This window comes from Meles meles, chromosome 5 (genome assembly GCF_922984935.1).
Source record: "Meles meles chromosome 5, mMelMel3.1 paternal haplotype, whole genome shotgun sequence".
In the NCBI taxonomy this organism is placed as follows: Eukaryota; Metazoa; Chordata; class Mammalia; order Carnivora; family Mustelidae; genus Meles; species Meles meles.
Window position 1 is genome coordinate 152,470,911 of NC_060070.1, and position 20,413 is coordinate 152,491,323.

General features: G+C 40.0%; 1 pseudogene; it reads right to left on the minus strand.

The window, feature by feature from the left end:
- Nucleotides 1-1,579: 1,579 nt before the first annotated feature.
- On the minus strand, nt 1,580-12,473 carry LOC123942267 (annotated as a pseudogene).
- Between the last annotated feature and the right edge of the window lie 7,940 nt (nt 12,474-20,413).

The window sequence follows — 20,413 nt, forward strand, 5'->3', positions numbered from 1 at the left end:
CTGACCCCAATATACTAGAAAGGCCCCAAAGGTCAATGCAAGATGAGCTAGTGAGGGGGAAGGCAGCTTTCACAACACTGGAAATGACAGGTTGCATAAACATGGATGGTGCTTTCCACCAGGTTCCATGGGAGAAGAGGATCAAGTAGGATTTCCACTGCACATGGTTTGTTCAGGGAATGCTCTCAGGATAAAGAGGATGAGGGAAGCAAAACAGAGCAGAGAATGCTGCTAAGCCAGGATGTGGTCTCAGGTGGAAGATGGCATGAGCCTGATCCCGTAAGAAGCTGGACAGAACTCTCCCATACAAGTAAGCATCTGTGCTGGTGGAAATACCCAGTCCTCACTGTCTAATGTAATAGCCACTATCCACATGTCACTACCTGTGCATTTAAAATAGCCTAGCTGAGAAACTGAATTTTGTATTCTATTTAATATTATTAATTTAAATTTAAGTGACTTTCTGTGGCTACGTACTCCAGTATTGGGCAGCACAGCTCTGGAGCATGAATTGCATCAGACTTAGTCCTGCCTTGGCATTGGCAGCCTTTTGTCTCTCCCATGAGTCTGTCCCTGCCTGTGAGCTGCCCCAAATGTGTTCCCAGGACTCCCTGGCCAAGGGGCTCCCTCTAAGCTGAGGGCAAATCTCTGAAGAAAGGAATGGCTGTGCACCTGGCAGCCCATATTCCTAACACATAAGGTTAGGATCAGAGCAGCAGCCAGGTAAAGAGTATCTGAGCAGAGCCCCAATGTCATTCACACAGAGTCCATTCACGATGCTGTGAAGGATAGAAGGATGGAACCCAGTGTCCCAGTAGAGATGCACTGATACAATATCCACAAAATGGAACTCCCTGTTGTGATCTTCAACATAATGTTTCTAATAATCCTTACATATTTTAGATACTTTGGTAACCTTTAAGGGAGAAAATGAGCATTTAGAAATGATAAATAGTGACAATGAGATTTAAACAGAGAACAAATATTGTCTATTTTCATAGATAATAAGAACCAAAAGTAAAGCATGGAAGCATATAGTATAATACTTTTGTACACATGAAGACTCTCTTATTCTATTGCTGAAGGGTGTATTTTATTCCCATTACATAGATATTTAAAGTATTTTACACAGGTGCATACACAGGTGTAGTGAATGAACTGTAGTAGAATGAAATGTCTGGGCATGACTTGGTGGAGTCTATAACAAAGAGCTAAATCTAGTTCCTATGTGTGGTGACTTTCCATAGTCTTCCGTTAGACAGTAGACCATACATGCAAACCAAGACAGCTCTTCTGTTTTGAGAACAATTGCAACAGAAAATGAACGAACTTCCAATTCTTAAAGCAACACACAGACCAAGTTTCATTCTACTCACCTCTGTTCACCCTCTCTGTAGGTTCAAAGCTATTTCCCTCCCTCCTTTCAAAGTCACTGCCTAAAGACAGTATCAAGGATTGGCACCTGGACATGCAGAATCAGTCGTCTGCAGTAAATGCAAAGGTTGACACACCAGCACTGGCTTATCCATAAACTTTTCCTAAGCAGAAGGATGTTTTCTCATGATAACTTCATGTATCTTTAGGTGAACAGAGATCTGCCCTTTTCCTCTAGGTGGTAGGAGACGAAGACAATTGCAAACTCCACCTTGGTTTCCCGAAAGCAGTGACCTGGCTGTATGACAAGGAGACCCTTATGAGCACAGGAGATGGTGCTGTGACTCTCAGCTGTGGTTGGGCAGGGCTGGCACTGAGAACCAAATGTGATTCCCTTGCTGACATCTCTGGGGAGCAGATGCCCCACACTGTTAATGAGGCCCTGTCACTGAGCTGTCCAGAGATGGCTGTCCTCAGGGAGAGGAGAATGAAGATCAAGGACAATGCCAGAGGAGATCTTGTTTATCTCTTTTGTTATGACTTATATTTCTCTATTAATAACCAACATGCTTTACAAAACATTTAAGACTTTTTGTTGTCACAATGCCCAAAACATTTATATATCAATATATAAGTAAGGGTCCATTCACTTACTTAATTTTAAATGTAAATCTGTGAATAAATTTTCCATTTACTTTTAATATAATCATGATCTCAGGGTGAGGGATGGAGTGCAGCTTAGGCATAGAGCTCCCTGCCCAGCTGGGAGTCCACTTCTCTCTCTATCTCCTTCTTCACCTCCCCCTCTTCATGCACTCTCTTTCTCTCTCTAAAATAAATAATTTAATCTTTAAAAATAAATAAATAAATATTAATATGTGATTCTTTTTGTCACTTTTTCTCCTTCATAACTACTGTACATGGGATCACAGAGCTAATAATTAGGCATACTTTAATCTTGAAGCTGAATATAGAGGAAAGCAACCAAACTCTACCAAACTTCTAATGAGGTTATTTAAAAAAATTCTTTCTTTAATTATCTTTTATTTAAATTAAATTAGGGGCACCTGTGTGGCTCAGTGGCTTAAGCCTCTGTCTTTGGCTCAGATCCCAGGTCCTGGGATCAAACCCCATATCCGGTTTTCTGCTCAGCAGGGAACCAGCTTCCACTTCTCTCTCTGCCTGCCTTCTGCCTACTTGCGATCTCTCTCTGTCAAATAAATATGTAAAATCTTAAATAAATAAACTCATTTAGTTATCATATGATGTACTACTTGTTTCAGGAGTACATTTCTGTGATCCATCAATCTTATACAAAACCCAGTCCTCATTACAACACATGCCTTCCCCAATGTCCATCACCCAGTTACCCTTTCCCTCCACCCCTGTCCCCTCTAGCAGTCCTCACTTTGGTCCATGTGATTAAGAGTCTACTATGCTTTTTCTCCCTCTCTGGTTTTGACTTGTTTCATTTTTTCTTCTCTTCCCCTGTGATCCTCGGTTTTGTTTCTTATTCCACATATCAGGGAGATCATATGATTATTGTCTTTCTCTGAATGACTTATTTCACTTAGCCTAATGTCCTCTAGTTCCATCCATGTCATTGCAAATGGCAAGATTTCATCTTTGATGGCTGCATAATATTCCATTATTATCCACCTCTTCATTATCCATTAATCTGTCACTGGACATCTGGGCTCTGTCCATAGTTTGGCTATTGTGAACATGGCTGCTATGAGCATTGGGGGTGCACGTACCACTTTGGATCACTACATTTGTATCTTTGGGGTAAATACCCAGTAGTGCGATTGCTGGGTCATAGGGTAGCTCTATTTTCAACTTTTTGAGGAACTTCTGTGCTGTTTTCCAGGGTGGCTGCACCAGCTTGTATTCCCACCAATAGGGTAAGAGTGTTCCCATTTCTCCGCATCCTTGCCAACGCCTGTCATTTTCTGACTTTTTAATTTTACCCATTGTAACTGGCGTGAGGTGGTATCTCATTGTGGTTTTGATTTGAATTTCCCTGATGCCGAGTGATGTTCAACATTTTTTCATGTGTCTATTGGCCATTTAGATGTCTCCTTTAAGAATTGTCTGTTCATGGGTTCTGCCCATGTCTTGGCTGGATCATTTGTTCTTTGGGTGTTGACTTTGATAAGTTCTTTATAGATTTTGGATACTAGCCCTTTATCTGATATGTCCTTTGTGCATAACTTATCCCATTCTGTCAATCTCCTTTGGTTTTGTCGACTGCTTCCTCTACTGGGGAAAAGTTTTTATTTTAATGGAGTCCCAGTGCTTCATTTTTGTCTTTGTTTCCCTTTCCTATGGAGATGTGTCTAGCAAGGTGTTGCTGCAGCGGAGGTCACAGAGGTTCTTGCCTGTGTTCTCTTCTAGGATTAATGGATTCATATCTCAGGTTTAAGTCTTTCATCCATTTTGAGTTAATATTGTGTATGCTGTAAGAGAATGGTCCAGTTTCATTCTTCTGCAGGGGGCTGTCCAATTTCCCAACACCATTTGTTGAAGAGACTTTCTTCCATTGCACTTTCCTGCTTCGAGGAAGAATAGATGGCTGTAGAGTTGAGGGTCCATTTCTGGGTTCTCTATTCTGTTCTATTGATCCGTGTGTCTGTTTTTCTGCCAGCACCATACTATCTTGATGATTAAAGCTTTGTAATAGAGGTTGAAGGCCAGAATTGTGATGTCTCCAGCTTTGTTTTCTTTTTCAACATTTCTCGAGATGTTTGGGGTCTCTTCTGGTCCATACAAATTTTAGGATTATTTGTCACAGTTCTGTGAAAAAAGTTGATGGTATTTTGACAGGGATTGCATTAAATGTGTAAATTGCTTTAGGTAGTATAGACATTCTCACAATATTTGTTCTTCCAATCCATGAGCACAGAACATTTTTCCATTTCATTGTGCCTTCCTCAATTTCTTTCATGAGTATTTTATAGTTTCCTGAGTAAAGATTCTTTGCCTCTTTGGTTAGATTTATTCCAAGGTATCTTATGGTTTTGGATGCAATTGCAAAAGGAGTTAATTACTTAATATTTCTTTCTTCTGTCTTGATGTTGGTGTATAGCAATGTAATTGGTTTCTGTGCATTGATTTTATACCCTGCCACTTTCCTGAATTCCCGTATGAGTTCTAGCAACTTAGGGGCAGAGTCTTTTGGGTTTTCCACATAGAGTATCATGTCATCTGTGAAGAATGAGAACTTGACTTCTTCTTTGCCAACCTGAATGCCTTTTATTTCTTTTTCTTGTCTGGTTGCTAGGGCTAGGATTTCTAGTAATATGTTTAACTGCTGTGGCAATAGTGGACTTCCCTGCCATTTTCCTGATCTTAGGAGAGAAGCTTACAGTTTGTCCCCATTGAGAATGACACTCACTGGGTTTTCAGAGATGACTTTTATGATGGGGTATGTTCCATCTATCCCTCCACTCTAAAGAGTTTAAATCAAGAAATGATGCTATACTTCATCAAGTGCTTTTTCTGCATCTATTGAGTGCATTATATGTGTCTTGTCTTTTATTTATGTAATGTACACTTGGAATGATTTGCAGATATTGAACCAACCTTGCAGTGCAGGAATAAATCCCACATGGTCATGGTGAATAATCCTTTGAATGTACTGTTGGATTCTATTAGCTAGTATTTGGTGAGAATTTTTCCATCTCTGTTCATCAGGGGCATTGGTCTGTTATTCTCCTTTTGGTGGGCTCTTTGTCTGGCTTTGGGACCAAGATAGGGCTAGTCTCACAAAGGGTTTGGAAGTTTTCCTTCTATTTTGATTTTTTGAAACAGGTTTAGAAGAATGGTATTAATTCTTCTTTAAATGGTAGAATTCCCCTAGAAAACCATATGTGCACTTTTGTTTTGGGAGAAGTTTTTGATTCCTGCTTCAATTTCCTTGCTGGTTGTGTGTCTGTTCAGGTTTTCCATTTCTTTCTGGTTCAGTTTTGGCAGTCTGTAAGTCATTCAGAATGCATCCATTCCCTCCAGATCTCCTAATTTGCTGGTGTATAGTTGCGCATAATACGTTCTTATAATTGTTTGTATTTCTTCAGTGTTGGTTGTGATCCCCCCTCCTTCATTCATGATTTTGTTTATTGGGATCCATTCTCTTGTCTTTTGGAAAAGTCTGGCGGTGTGGGGGGGTTGGTTTTAAATCTTATTCATTCTTTCTCAAAGAACCAGCTATGAGTTTCCTTGACATGGTCTACCATTCTTTTGGTTTCTATTTCATTGTTTTTTGCTCTAATCGTTATTAATTCTCCTCTCCTGCAGGCTTTCATTGCTGTTCTGAGAATATTTCAATGAGACTAAGGACACCGGTACAACAAATGAACAACTTCATTCTCAAAAGAGGCTAAAACTGGGTTCAGAATGGTTGCCTAATAAGAAGAACTTACTCTTCTTAAAGACCTCAGAGATTTCTATCAGGTCAGAATGGTTAAAATAAATCCCACCCATCTATGTAAATCAATGAAATTAAATTTTTCAAAAGGATCTAGTTTAGATGCCCAGGGCAGATCCCAAAATGAGCCTCAAAGGGCATAGTTATTATTTTGAAGCTCCTCAGGAAACAGCAGGTGCAAGGATATCACACCCTCCTCTCCCCCAGTCAAAGGAAGAAACAAATCTCCCTGAATCAAGGCACCCTCCCAAGAATAAGAAGTAAAAGACATCCTAACACCACAGGTAGGGACCAGAGAGTTGAGAAAGCTGTAGAAATAAACCTGGCTACTTTAAGGAATCTATAACCTCAGCCCAAATTCCAATTAGAATTCCTTCCTAACTAAAGTTCCCAAACATGTGTTTTCTTCATCCTCTCAATTCCTCACACATTTCTTTTCTCTGTATAAAAGATATAAAATATGTCTGACTTGGTCGTTTCTTTGGGTCTCAATTTCATTATTGAGCCTCCATGTGCAAGTAATCAACCTTCAGATTTTTTTCTCTTGTTAACAGTGTGGAGATTACTCAAAAAAATTAAAAATAGAGCTACCCTATGACCTTGCACTATGGGTATTTACCCCAAAGATACAGATGTAGTGAAGACAAAAGCCATCTGTACCCCAATGTTCATAGCTGCAATGATCACAATTGCCAAAATGTGTAAAGAGCCAGATGCCCTTCAACAAATGAATAGATAAAGAATATATGGTCCATATATACAATGGAGTTTTATGCTTCCATCAGAAAGGATGAATATCTAACTTTTGTATCCACATGAACAGGACTGTAGGAGATTATGCTGAGTGAAATAAGTCAGGCAGAGGAAGTCAATCCTCATATGGTTTCACTCACTTGTGGAGCATAAGGAATAACATGGAGGACATTGGGAGAAGGAAAGGAAAAGTGAATTGGGGCAAATCGGAGGGGGAGACGAAGCATGAGAGACTGTGGACTCTGAGAAACAAACTGAGGGTATTGGGAGGCAGGGTGGGGGTTTAGGTGAGCCTGGTGGTGGGTGTTAAGGAGGGCATGTATTGCATGGAGCACTGGGTGTATTGCATAAACAATGAGTCTTGGAACACTGAAAAAATGAAATAAAATAAATAAAAAATAAAAAGTACCACATGGCAAGAACATCAAATAAGGTCACAAGGTAAGAAAAGCCTCCATATACTGAACACTTACTACCTCTTAAAGTCCATTGGGCAAAGGGTTTTACATACATCACTTCATTTAACCCCTATGACAACACTGTGACAACACCATGACAATATTGTGACATTCATTTTAAAGAAGGGAAAGTCAAGGCTAAATCAATATGTAACCAGCTTCAAGCAATCCAACTAATAATTAGGAGAGCCTGGTTTTACATATAGACTATCCACCTGTGGTTAACCAAAAATGACAGCTAGAAGAAGAGTCCTACTCAGTGTCTTGACCCCAGTCACCCTTCAGAATTAGAATCCTATAAAGGAAAGAGAGCAAAAAATCTGAGACTTCTTTGAAATAGAACTTCCTGTGGAGTGTAGACGCTGAAAACTATAAAATCCATAATATCAGAAAATCAAAAGAAAACTTATCATAGACTTTTAAAAAGCCAATTGCAATAATCCTTCTGGTCCACTCATACCAAAAGCAATCAGCCCTTTTAGAAATCTACATAAAATATGGAAGAAGGATAGAGTATAGTGCCCTAGGAATATTTCTAGTTTTTAAATTTTCTTTCTTCCAAGAAGACAGTGGAAACCATAGGCCTAGAGTCGATTTTGGCAAAAAAATACATACTTAGCTTCCAGCTGAGGAAATTTAAGTTCCATAAACGAAGACAGGACATTTTCAGTCCAACAGGAATTTTTCTGTTTTATTAAAAAAGAAAAAAGACCCAAAATACTGGGTTCTTTCTCTGAGGAAAAGGAAAAGTTACATGTGCTTGGAGGAGAGCTAACTTGACCAAGACCCCTCTTGGGAGAGCTTTACTTTTCACGGATATCAGAGACTTAAATGGTCTACATTACAACAAACTAAACCAGGTATAAGAATACTATTTTAATGAACTATATATGAGCCAACCCACTGTGGTAGATAGTGGCAAAATTGCCTCAATTCTTTACCTCTCCCTGGATCTCTGCCCTTGGCTACATAATTAGTGCAGTGCTCATCACTTTTCCCTGGATTTGACCATGTGATTTGTTTTGGTCAATTAAATACAAGCAGAGGTGATTTGAACAAAGTCTTAAAACATGCTTTCATGTTTTTGCTTACTGTCTAGCTCCTCTGTTTCCCATATGAGCACACCCTAGCTAGAATGTTCAAGGGACAGATGAGTGGAGTCAACCTCACTTATCCCAGTCAATGTCTTGGACATGTGAGGGAGTCCAGCCAGGATCAGCAAAGCTACCCAGCCAAATTGAAACTGATAACAGGCAGAGGAGTAAGCCCTACTGAGCTTACCTCAGATCCACAGAACCATCCTACCCAAACCACTGATTTATGAACAAAAATGCTTACTGTCATATGCATCTCACCTTTGTGGCTACTTGTTATGTTGCATTATTGTGGCATTAAATAATTGATACATCAAGTAATAAAAAAAAAGTACCACAAGAAAATAAATAAATAAATAAATAGAATAGAGTAGAAAAACAAAGCTCTGCTCTTAATATAATTCCAAAACAGCTGGAAGAACCCTGGGGGGAAGAAGGAAATGTCTCCCTCCCCAAAGCAAGTGTCCTGTCCCTAAGGCCATCTCAGTGAACCTATCTATCCCCTGACTCCTTTGATCAGTAGTCATTCATCCTCTCATTTCTTCATTTACACAGAGCCCATCTTCCCTGCAAACTATATTTCACACACAGTGGTTCCCAGAGTCTGCAAGAGGAGGTCTGAAATGTGCTACAATACCATAATGAAGAAAGAAGCTCTCACTTATATTGCAAAACAAGCATTCAAAAAGAAGTCATCTGCAAAAGAAAGGGTTCACAGGGATCTGTAACCTGTTCCTCCCTCCTCAGTGAGCATGGTCAGAGCAGAACTCTGGCAAACGGTAACCACAAAATGCAGACTAGAGATACATGATGGTCTTAGAGGGGTGGCCGTTCTCTGATTACTGACATAGTAATTTCAGCAGAATACAGAGAGTCTGTTTAGACACAGGAACCCTACACTATACACACTGCAGATACCCTACCAAATGACAGTCCTAAACCCAGGACAGGGCTATGAAGGTAGGGACACGTAATCTGAGATTCCCCCAAGCCTCTCTGTGCTGACTTGTACCATAATAGTTCTGCCTCATATTTGAGAAGAAAAAGTTGTAGCGAGGGGTCTCCTGATAGATCTGGAGCCTCCTGGATACTGAAAGGGCTCTCAGCATTTTGTATCCTCTGCTAATTGGTAGCAAATCTGCTGCTGGTTAAGAACTGTGTTTCCTGTGAGTCTGACTGACATTCTGGGTCTCTGCCATTCTGGTCACTACCTGGGATGATGGTGTGCACCCCGGGTTCCTCAGGAAGCAGAAGAGCTGGAAGAACCCAGGACTTGCTCTAGAGCATCATGATCCTCCTGACCTCCAGGGGCTAAACACAGACGGAAAAAATAATTGAGCCAAGTCTTAGGTACAATCCCTGTAGCCATTCCACAGTTATTGGCAAAATGCAAAAGAGTCCAAATACTATTGGTGACAATTTACACAGCCCTGGAGTCTGTTTGCAGACGGGGCATGGAAAGCTTGGGGAGCAGATTCCTAACATTAGAAAAATGTTACAGAACAATCCTGAAGTTGTGTTTGGTCTCTTCAGTGATTTCTCTTTTATTTTGGCGAGGATCCCAGAGACCTTTGTTAGCTGTCATTTAGTCCCATGAGTCATAGACACCCATATGCCATTCAAACATTCACTTAAAGGAAATGAATCTGCTTCACTCCAGGCTCTCTGCCTCCTTAAGAGCAGAGAAGTTGTTCACCTGGAACAATGGGCTGCGTGGTTTCCTGAGACCTTGAGGGTTTTTGTGCCAAAGAGAGTTCATTTGAGGGATTTTAAAGTGACCATTCATACATAACTGTCAGGATGTGGCTGAAACAGATAGTAGAGGGATGGTTGGAGGTTCTTGATTTCAGCTCAGCTCATGATCTCCATGTCACAAGATGGAGACACCATCAGGCTCCATGTTCAGGGCAGCTCTGTCATTCTCTCTCCCAACCCATCCACCTGTCCTCCGCCTGGTCTCTTTCTCCCTCTCACTTAAATAAATAAATAATAAAATAATAAAATATTTAAAACAAAAAAAGGAAAAAATGGCGAGTGGGAAATTTGTCACATTCAAGGATAAACAGTGTACAGAACTAGTTATCTACTTGCTTGGTTACAAGATACATGCCAGGTGTTGATTTCAAGTGGGAATAGTGCATGCTCTTAGTGATACAGAGAGAACCTGACTGTGTGCATAATCTCCCCTGGCTGTCATTTCCAGCCTCCACATGCTGTCTCTGCAGCAAGATCACTTGGCATGAGCATGGCCAGCCAAAGGTTCAAGGCCAGGGGGAGGCTTGTTAGCTCTCAGGATAGGGAACAGTAGAGTTATTATGCGTATGTGTCCAGTCCAAGACCTGCACTGGGCTACGTATTGGGAAAACTTACCAAAATCAGAAACATTTCTGTGATCATGGTATTGTCAAAGCTCCAACCTCCAGGGGAAAATACCCTGTTTGTGATGATACATATATACAAAAACCCAGATCCATACCACAAATACATTTATGTGCACACTGAGTTTGAGTTAAGATCTAAGGGCTTACAATGTCAGATTCAATTACAATGTCAGATTCAACTGTTCTGGGATGTTGACACTCATTACTCCTAATTCAGAAACGTATGACTGTAGTTCAAACTCAGATGGCTATTTGTAAAGCTTAGACACATGGACATGTTTAATGATTAATATATATTTTATTTCTTCTTTACATTTCCTCCTAGTGAATCTGCTAAGCTCCAGAGAACATGGGATTTCCTGGGAATCAGAGGTCATTTCCCAGATTTTTAGAATATGTCCCTGCATTCAAACTGTATGGGGCTTTTGGCAGGCTAGAGATACAAAAGCATTGATCAGTTGATGCCTGGATCAAAGAAATTATTAAACCGTATGAAGAGAAGATTTAAATATATTTTATCAGGACTGATGTTAGCGGGATTTTCTTTGAGCTAAGGATTGTTTTTTCTCACAGATGCCCACTTACTACTGTGAAATAGCTGTGATACAGGCAACCTAAGTACCTTATAATAGCATCATGATCACAATGCAAGAAAAAGTGATATGCACCAACAATTTGCTAGAAAAATGCTAAAATTTTAATATTTCCTATAGTGTTTGAGTCATTCGTATTCTCATTTTCCCTATGACTTAATGGTATATATGTGTCTTCTTGCACAGAGGAATGAAATAGTGCTCTCAAGTGAGGGAGAAACATGAAAAACCTGTGGAGCTCATTAAAATGAAATATGATGCAGACTCTCTTGGACCAACTCTGGAGGCTTCATGAACCCATGAACTTTGATTTTGAGCACTCACTTGCATTAAAGCATTAGTTAAGGAAATTCCCTTGAGAAATGTCACAGGAAATTTTGGATGACATGTGGAGGACAGAGTCTTCTTAAAAACCTCTGGCAGCCATAGTGTTCCTTCAAAAGGTCTTCTCCGCCCAGTCATTTGGAGGCATGGCCCCCGCAAAGTACCTTCTTCATTGCCACAGTCATATCCTTCTTCTTCAGCATATATATGACAGAGTTGACCATGGGTGACAATGGTGTAAAACAGAGAAACAAACTTGCCCTGATCCTGGGAGTAGTTGTTGCTGGGCTGGAGGTAAGCATAGATGGCCGTGCCATAGAACAGGGAGACCACTGTGATGTGGGACCCACGTGTGCCAAATGCTTTCCTCTGCCCTGCAGATGACTGTATTCTAAGACCGCCCTGACAATCTGACCATGGGAGAAGATGATTAATGTCACAGGTATGAAGAGAATGATCACACTAGCGAAGAAAATCTCTGACTCATACACAGTGGTGTTCACACATGCAAGCTTGAGTAGTCGAGGGATCTCACAATAGAAGTGGTCTATTTTATTTCTCCCACAAAGTGGTAAAAGGAAGATGAGCACTGTCTGCAATGAGGAGTTGGCAAAACCAATGAACCACGATGCAGAAGCCATGAGGGCACAGAGACGCGGGTGCATGATCACAGTGTACTGCAGGGGCTTGCAGATGGCTGCATAGCGGTCAAACGCCATGACCTCTAACAGAATGCATTCCGTGCATCCCAGCTCTAGAGCAACAAACAGCTGAACTACACAGCCACCAAACGAGATAGACTTCTCTGTTGTCCTGAGATGAACCAGGAGCTGAGGGACAGTGCTGGTCTTGTAACACAGGTCCTGAAAGCTTAGGTTGGAGATGAAAAAGTACATGGGAGTATGTAGATGTGGGTCGAGGTAGGACAAGGCAATGATGGTGGTGTTTCCCAGAAGAGTGAACAGATAGAAGATCAGGAGGACCACAAAGAGGACTAGCTCCAGTTGAGGCCGGTCAGAGAACCTCAGCAGGATAAAGCCCGTGAAAGAACTGCCATTTTTCTGTTCCATCCTCTGTTAGCGCATGTTTACTGTCAGGACAAGCACTTAGTAGCTTTTAAAAGAAACCTTCAAAAATAAAAAAAATAGTTGATGGGGCGGATCTCTCATGTTAAAGATAGGGCATAGGATTTTTATCAGTAACTATGTGAATCAATGATGCGTTTTTTACAATTGATGCACTTCATGCCAGTACAGTTCCACATAATGACAAAAACGATAGCATTAATATTTGGTAAAAAAAAATATGAAATAATGGCCTATGTGTTTGCATCAGTCATAGGTATGAAATGTCTCTCAGACTGAGCTTAATAAGACTTAAAGTACTTAAGTACTTTATAAGTACTTAATAAGACTTAAAGTACTGTAAGTATATAGATATTGTAGAAAGAATGGGGATGGGGGAAAAAGAGGGAGAACAATCAGAAACAATCAAAAGGAGATGCAGACAGAGGGAGAGACCTTATTCTAAATATGTTCTCAAGATTCTACACGATAGGATTCGCACACACCACACATGCCATAGAATATAATACAATATAATCTCAAAAATGCATTCAGATACAGGAATTGAAGACCAAGAATGTATTTACACAAAAAAATCTGATTACATGCAAAATACTAATACTAATTCTGCTTATAAACATTATGGCAGAATTGACTGTTTAATATATTGATGAAAGCTGCACTGTTTTTTTTTTTCTGTATGGTAGCAAAAATATATATATACTCAATCACAGAGAACCAAAAATATCACCATCCAAATACAGTGCTCACCTTTTCCCTAAAGATGCTTAAAATTGAAACCTCTTCGACCTCATCTGCAGCAACATCTTCCTAGGAACATCGCCAAAGACAAGGGAAGCAAGGGCAAAAATGAACTATTCGGACTTCATCAAGATCTAAAGCTTTTTCACAGCAAAGGAAACAGTTAACAAAACCAAAAGACAACTGACAGAATGGGAGAAGATATTTGCAAACGACATATCAGATAAAGGGCTAGTGTCCAAAATCTATAAGGAACTTAGCAAACTCAACACCCAAAGAACAAAAAATCCAATCAAGAAATGGGCAGAGGACAGGAACAGACATTTCTGCAAAGAAGACATCCAGATGGCCAACAGACACATGAAAAAGTGCTCCACATCACTCGGCATCAGGGAAATACAAATCAAAACCACAATGAGATATCACCTCACACCAGTCAGAATGGCTAAAATTAACAAGTCAGGAAAGGACAGATGCTGGTGAGGATGCAGAGAAAGGGGAACCCTCCTACACCGTTGGTGGGAATGCAAGCTGGTGCAACCACTCTGAAAAACAGCATTAAGGTTCCTCAAAATGTTGAAAATAGAACTACCCTATGACCCAGCAATTGCACTACTGGGTATTTACCCTAAAGATACAAATGCAGTGATCCAAAGGGGCATGTGTACCCGGATGTTTATAGCAGCAATGTCCACAATAGCCAAACTATGGAAAGAACCTAGATGTCCATCAACAGATGAATGGATAAAGAAGATGTGGTATATATACACAATGGAATACTATGCAGCCATCAAAAGAAATGAAATCTTGCCATTTGCGATGACGTGGATGGAACTACAGGGTATCATGCTTAGTGAAATAAGTCAATCAGAGAAAGACAACTATCATATGATCTCCCTGATATGAGGAAAGGGAGATACAACATGGGGGGTTTGGAGGGTGGGAAAAGAATAAATGAAAGAAGATGGGATTGGGAAGGAGACAAACCATAAGTGACTCTTAATCTCACAAAACAAACTCAGGGTTGCTGGGGGGAGGGGAGTTGGGAAATGGGAAGGGGGGTTATGGACATTAGGGAGGGTATGTGCTATGGAGAGTGCTGTGAAGTGTGTAAACCTGGTGATTCACAGACCTGTATCCCTGGGGATAAAAATACATTATATGTTTATAAAAAATAAGAATAAATAAAAAAAAATTTTAAAAGATGCTTAAAATGACTGTACCAGTTTAAGAGGGTCCCCAGAAATTCATTGGCCCTCCATATCCATTGGCTTTGGAACCCTAAAAATCCAGTAGTCAAACTTTCCTCTTCCTTCTGCAGATCTCTGTTTCACACGTTAACCACCAGAGCAGCTGAAACTCCTGAGAAAGGCAGGAGTATTCACAATAACATTCTAATCAGATTAAATGTTTTAAAAGTTATCCAGTTGTGTAATCTATGTACAAAGTATAATGCTTTTACATCACTCCCTATGATGAAATAATTAAATAGATAAACACATAGAGATATAGACAGGTACATTCTCGAAGCAAAGGCATGTCAAAGCACAAAGTACTTGAAGTACTACAAGGATAATGAAAAGGTTATTTCCATATTATACAAAATCTCAGATATCTGTAGATTAAGGCTAAGTATCACCTTTCTGGAGCTATTTTGCAGAGTCAGTCACACTAGATCAGACACATGACCAGCTCTCACATGAGTTTAAAGGCTACTGTCATTTAGCTGCTTAGTACTGAAGAAGCATAGTTCTATCCCAACCAACCAGACATCAGAGAATGAGTATTTCAGTTTTGTCATGTTCAAAGAGACATACAGTACATTTTAACTCTTCTAAGACTTTTAAAAAGATTTTATTTATTTATTTGAGAGAGAGGGAGAGCCCGTGAGAGAGAACTAGAGTGGTCATGCGTAGGGAGAGAGTTAGAAGATGCCCCACTGAGGAGGGAGCCTGAGGCAGGGCTCCATCTCAGCACCCTGGGATCATGACCTGAGCAGAAGGCAGACCCTTAACCAATGAGCACCCCCTAACCTAGCACCTCTCCTCTAAGAATTTTAAGATCTGAATCAGAGTAGACCCACTGATGTGTGAAAGAAATTGACACAAAATTGAAATAAAACAAAGGGTCATACAATCTGAATGGAGGATGTGGGTTTTCACTCTGTTTTGTAAGGCTTCTGATTTCCCATAAGATGTGATTAGTTTTGTCCACAAGAAAAAAACTTGGTGCACAAATATTTCCTGATAGAATTAGTTATAAATTACTTATATCTGAGGCTGTATCAATGTGCAACAACAGGGAATGCGCCCTGACTGACACCTGCTCAGAAGAGCAGGTAAAACAAAGCAAGGTCCAGTCTCACACACACGTGCAGAAATACAGATAAATTATCTGAAATAAATTGCGACTGTATTAAACGTGTCCGATAAAGGAATTGCTCACCAAAGTAAGGAGGACAAAAGTAAAATGTTAATCATCCAAGGAAAGCACCAATAAAATAATAGACCACTGAAATAAATAATGCTGGTCCTATCCAGAAGGACTACCCAGAAGGACGAAGAAGGCAGCTGAGAAAAAATAAAAACCTGGTGAGATGAACTTGTACAAATGATATTCTGCTTTACAGGATTATGTATGTGTATGTGTGTATATATCTACACATATCTAAAAGAATGCTGAATGACTACCTATCTAACAGGAATAATAACGAATATGATTTTAGGCAGAAAAATAAAATAACAGGTAAAAGATAAGCCCACCAAAACAGAAAAAAAAGAATGTGATTGTCTATGTTATGATTACTTCCACTGCCTTGCTGGACAGCACACTGGGACGGAACTACAATACTCATGTCATGGTCTACCACCTTACTTTTATTTTTTTAATTACGTTCAGGAAAATTATTATCCTTTGGTAACACTGGACACGAAAGTCAGGGTGCAGTTGCATCCTGCCTTCGATTCTCAAGAGTGTATTCTGCTAATATGGGTCACTGGTTTCCTCCCTCCTCTCATTCTGGGCATCCATCCCCCTTCAATCTGTGTGCACCACTACAGACCACACTCTTTTGAGAGGAAGGTATGTTTGGACGGAGGTTCATGAGACAGTTCATTTCATTTCTCCTAACCAAATTTAAAGAATTGCATCATTAGACTAAAAGCCATCACCTATGTGTAGGTAGGTATCAAATGACTGAATGTGGTAAGAGAGATTGATTCCCCTTAGACAAACTATGTAAATAATTCTAGCTGGGAATAGTAAACACATCCATCCTAGGTTAGGAGCAGAGAATTCTGTCCTTAACAACCATCATGATATGATAGGTAGAGGAAAGTCCAGTTACAAATCCACACAAAAATTATTACTTTCTTTTCAAAACAATAAATACTTTGAAAAAAGCACAGGTAATACATACGGAGAGAAAAATATTATTAGGTAAAATATCAGTAAATAGATGCTACAAACCAAAAAAATAAATGGCATTCTACGTAATAAGTGCCATCAAAAAAAGAATATAATGGGAAATGACATCTCACAAGAACACAATTCTACAGTTAATGAAGACAATGGACATCAAATGAAACAATTTAAATGTTTAGTACCAGGACACATAAGCTGACAGAGTAATTACCATTAAGGTGCAATACTGAAATACAACCCTAAAAGTTTAAGTGGAAAAAAACATAGTTCCAGAAACCTAGCTGCCTCAATGTGCAAACTGTGTATTTACAATACATACGAAATGTCTGTATTGAAGATATTTCCAATATATAACAGTCACTGAAATAATTGACGTACAAACTCTGCCCTATCCAGTTCCTGAATGAGTCCTGAAATAGTGTTGGCAGTGGTAGGAATGAAACACTAATGCTTTATTAATATGTCTGTTCCCTAGGTCTGAGCTGACCCCACATAGACTAGAATAGGCCCCCAAGGGCAATGCGGGATGAGCTACTGAGGAGGAAGGCAGCTTTCACAACACTGGAAATGACAGGTCGCATGAACACGAATGGTGCTTTCCACCAGGTTCCATGGGAGAAGAGATTCAAGTAGGATTTCCACTGCATGTGTTTTGTTCAGGGAATGTTCTCAGGATTAAGATGAGGGATGCAAAACAGAGAAGAGAACATGGATAAGGAAAGACATGGTTTCAAATGGAATACGGAATGAGACTGACCCCATAAGAAGCTGGACACCACTCTACCATACAAGTATCCATCTGTGCTGGTAGAAATACTCAGCCCTCGCTGTCTAATGCAATAGCCACTAACCCCATGTCACTACCTGAGCATTTAAATGGACTCACTGAGAAACAGAATTTTGTATTCTATTTAATTTTAATTAATTTAAATTTAAATGTCTTCCTGTGACTACTTACTCCAGTATTGGACAGCACAGTTCTGGAGCATGCATTGCATCAGATTTAGTCTTGCCTTGGCGTTAATAGCCTTTTGTCTCTCCCATGAGTCTGTGACTGGCTGTGAGATGCCCACATTCCTAAGACCCTCTGGCAAAGCAGATCCCTCTCAGCTGAGGGCAAATCTCTGAAGAAGGGAATGGCTGTGCACCTGGCAGCCCATATTCCTGACACATAGGGTAAGGATTGGAGCAGCAGCCAGGTAAAGAGCATCTGAGCAGAGCCCCAACAGCATTCACACAGAGTTCATTCACGATGCTGTGCAAGGATATAAGGATGGAACCCAGTGTCCCAGTAGAGATGCACTGACACAATATCCACAAAATGGCACTCCCTGTTGTGATCTTCAACATAATGTTTCTAATAATCCTTACATATTTTAGATACTTTGGTAAGTTGTAAGGGAGAAAATGACCATTCAGGATCTATAAATAATGACAATGAGCTTTATGCATAGAGAATAAAAACTGTCTAATTTTACAGACAATAAGGACCATAAACATGGAGGTATATGGTCTACTATTTTTACACTTCTGTATATTCTCTTGTTCTATTACTGAAGGTCATATTTTGCTACCACTATATATGCATATTTAAGTATTTTTCATATTTGCATAGACAGGGATAATGAATGTATTACAGTAGAACAAAATGTCTAAGAACAACTTGGTGGAGTCTATAATGAACAACTAAATTTACTTCTTATATTTGGTGAATTGCCATAGGCTGTTCCTTTAGACAATGGAGCATATAAGCAACAGCTCTTCTGTTTCAAGAACAATTGCAACTGAAAATTAATTTCCAATTCCTAACGCAACACAGAGACTGATTCCATCCCACTCACCTTTGCTCACCTTCTCTGTGGATGCAAAGCTATTTCCCTACCTCCTTTCCAAGTCACTGCCTAAAGACGGTATTATGAATTGGCTTGGACATGCAGAATCAGTCATGTGCAGTAAATGCAAAGGTTGACTATACCAGCACTGGCTTATTCATAAATTTTTCGTAAGCAAACAATGCTTGCCCATGATGAGAGATCTGCACTTTGCCTCTAGGAGATAGCAGATGAAGGTAATTACAAACTCTCACTATGGTTTCCGGAAAGCAATGACCTGCCAATAAAACAGGGAGACCCTTATGAGCACAGGAGAGGGTGCTGTGACACTCAGCTATGACTGGGCTGGCACTGAGAACCAAATGTGTTTCCCTGGCTGACGTCCCTGGGGAGCAGTTGCCCCACACTTCTAATGAACCCTGTTACTGAGCTGTCCTCAGGGAGAATGATGATCAAAGATCATGCCAGAGGAGACCTCATCTGTCTATTATTATTTCACATTATTTCACAGAGAACAAATAATTCCCTTGGTTCTCATCAGTGAATGACCTCTATGTTTTACAAAATACATAGGACTTTTCAACACAATTATCCAAAATATTTACATATATAATTAAGAAATATTCAGAGCCTGTACACCTGAAACAAATAATACATTATATGTTAATTTCTAAAAAAAAGAATCCATTCAGTTACTTAATTTTAAGTATAAATATGCGGGGCCCCAGTGTGATTTAGTCCTTCATTCTTCACACTCTGTTTCAACTCAGGACATGACCCCAGGGTGTTGGAAAGGAGCCAAATTTAGGCGTAGATCTCCTGCCCACAGGGGAGTAATGTTTCCCCTCTCTGTCTCCCTCTGCCTCTCCCCCTGCTCACCCATATTTTTATTTTTTTAAAAATTTTTATTATGCTCAGTTAGCCAACATATCATAAGTTTTTTTTTATTTATTTTTATTTGCTTATTTACAGCATAACAATGTTCATTGTTTTGGCATCATACCCAGTGCTCCATGCAGTACGTGCCCTCCCTATTACCCACCACCTGGTTCCTCAGCCGCACCCCCACCTCACCCCACCCCACCCCCCCCCGCCGCCCCTTCATAACCCTCTGGTTGATTTTCAGAGTCCACAGTCTCTCATGGTTCATCTCCCCTTCCAGTTTCCCTCAACTCCCTCTCCTCTCCATCTCCCCATGTCCTCCATGTTATTTGTTATGCTCCACAAATAAGTGAGACCATATGATACTTGACTCTCTCTGCTTGACTTATTTCGCTCAACATAATTTCTTCCAGTCCTGTCCATGTTGCTACAAAAGTTGGGTATTCGTCCTTTCTGATGGAAGCATAATACTCCATTGTGTATATGGACCACATCTTCCTTATCCATTCATCCGTTGAAGGGCATCTTGGTTCTTTCCACAGTTTGGCAACCGTAGCCATTGCTACAATAAACATTGGGGTACAAATGGCCCTTCTTTTCACTACATTTGTATCTTTGGGGTAAATACCCAGCAGTGCAATTGCAGGGTCATAGGGAAGCTCTATTTTTAATTTCTTCAGGAATCTCCACACTGTTCTCCAAAGTGGCGGCACTAACTTGCATTCCCACCAACAGTGTAAGAGGGTTCCCCTTTCTCCACATCCTCTCCAGCACACGTTGTTCCTTGTCTTGCTAATTTTGGCCATTCTAACTGGTGTTAGGTGGTATCTCAATGTTGTTTTAATTTGAATCTCCCTGATGGCTAGTGATGATGAACATTTTTTCATGTGTCTGATAGCCATTTGTATGTCTTCGTTGGAGAAGTGTCTGTTCATATCTTCTGCCCATTTTTTGATATGATTATCTGTTTTGTGTGTGTTGAGTTTGAGAAGTTCTTTATAGATCCTGGATATCAACCTTTTGTCTGTACTGTCATTTGCAAATATC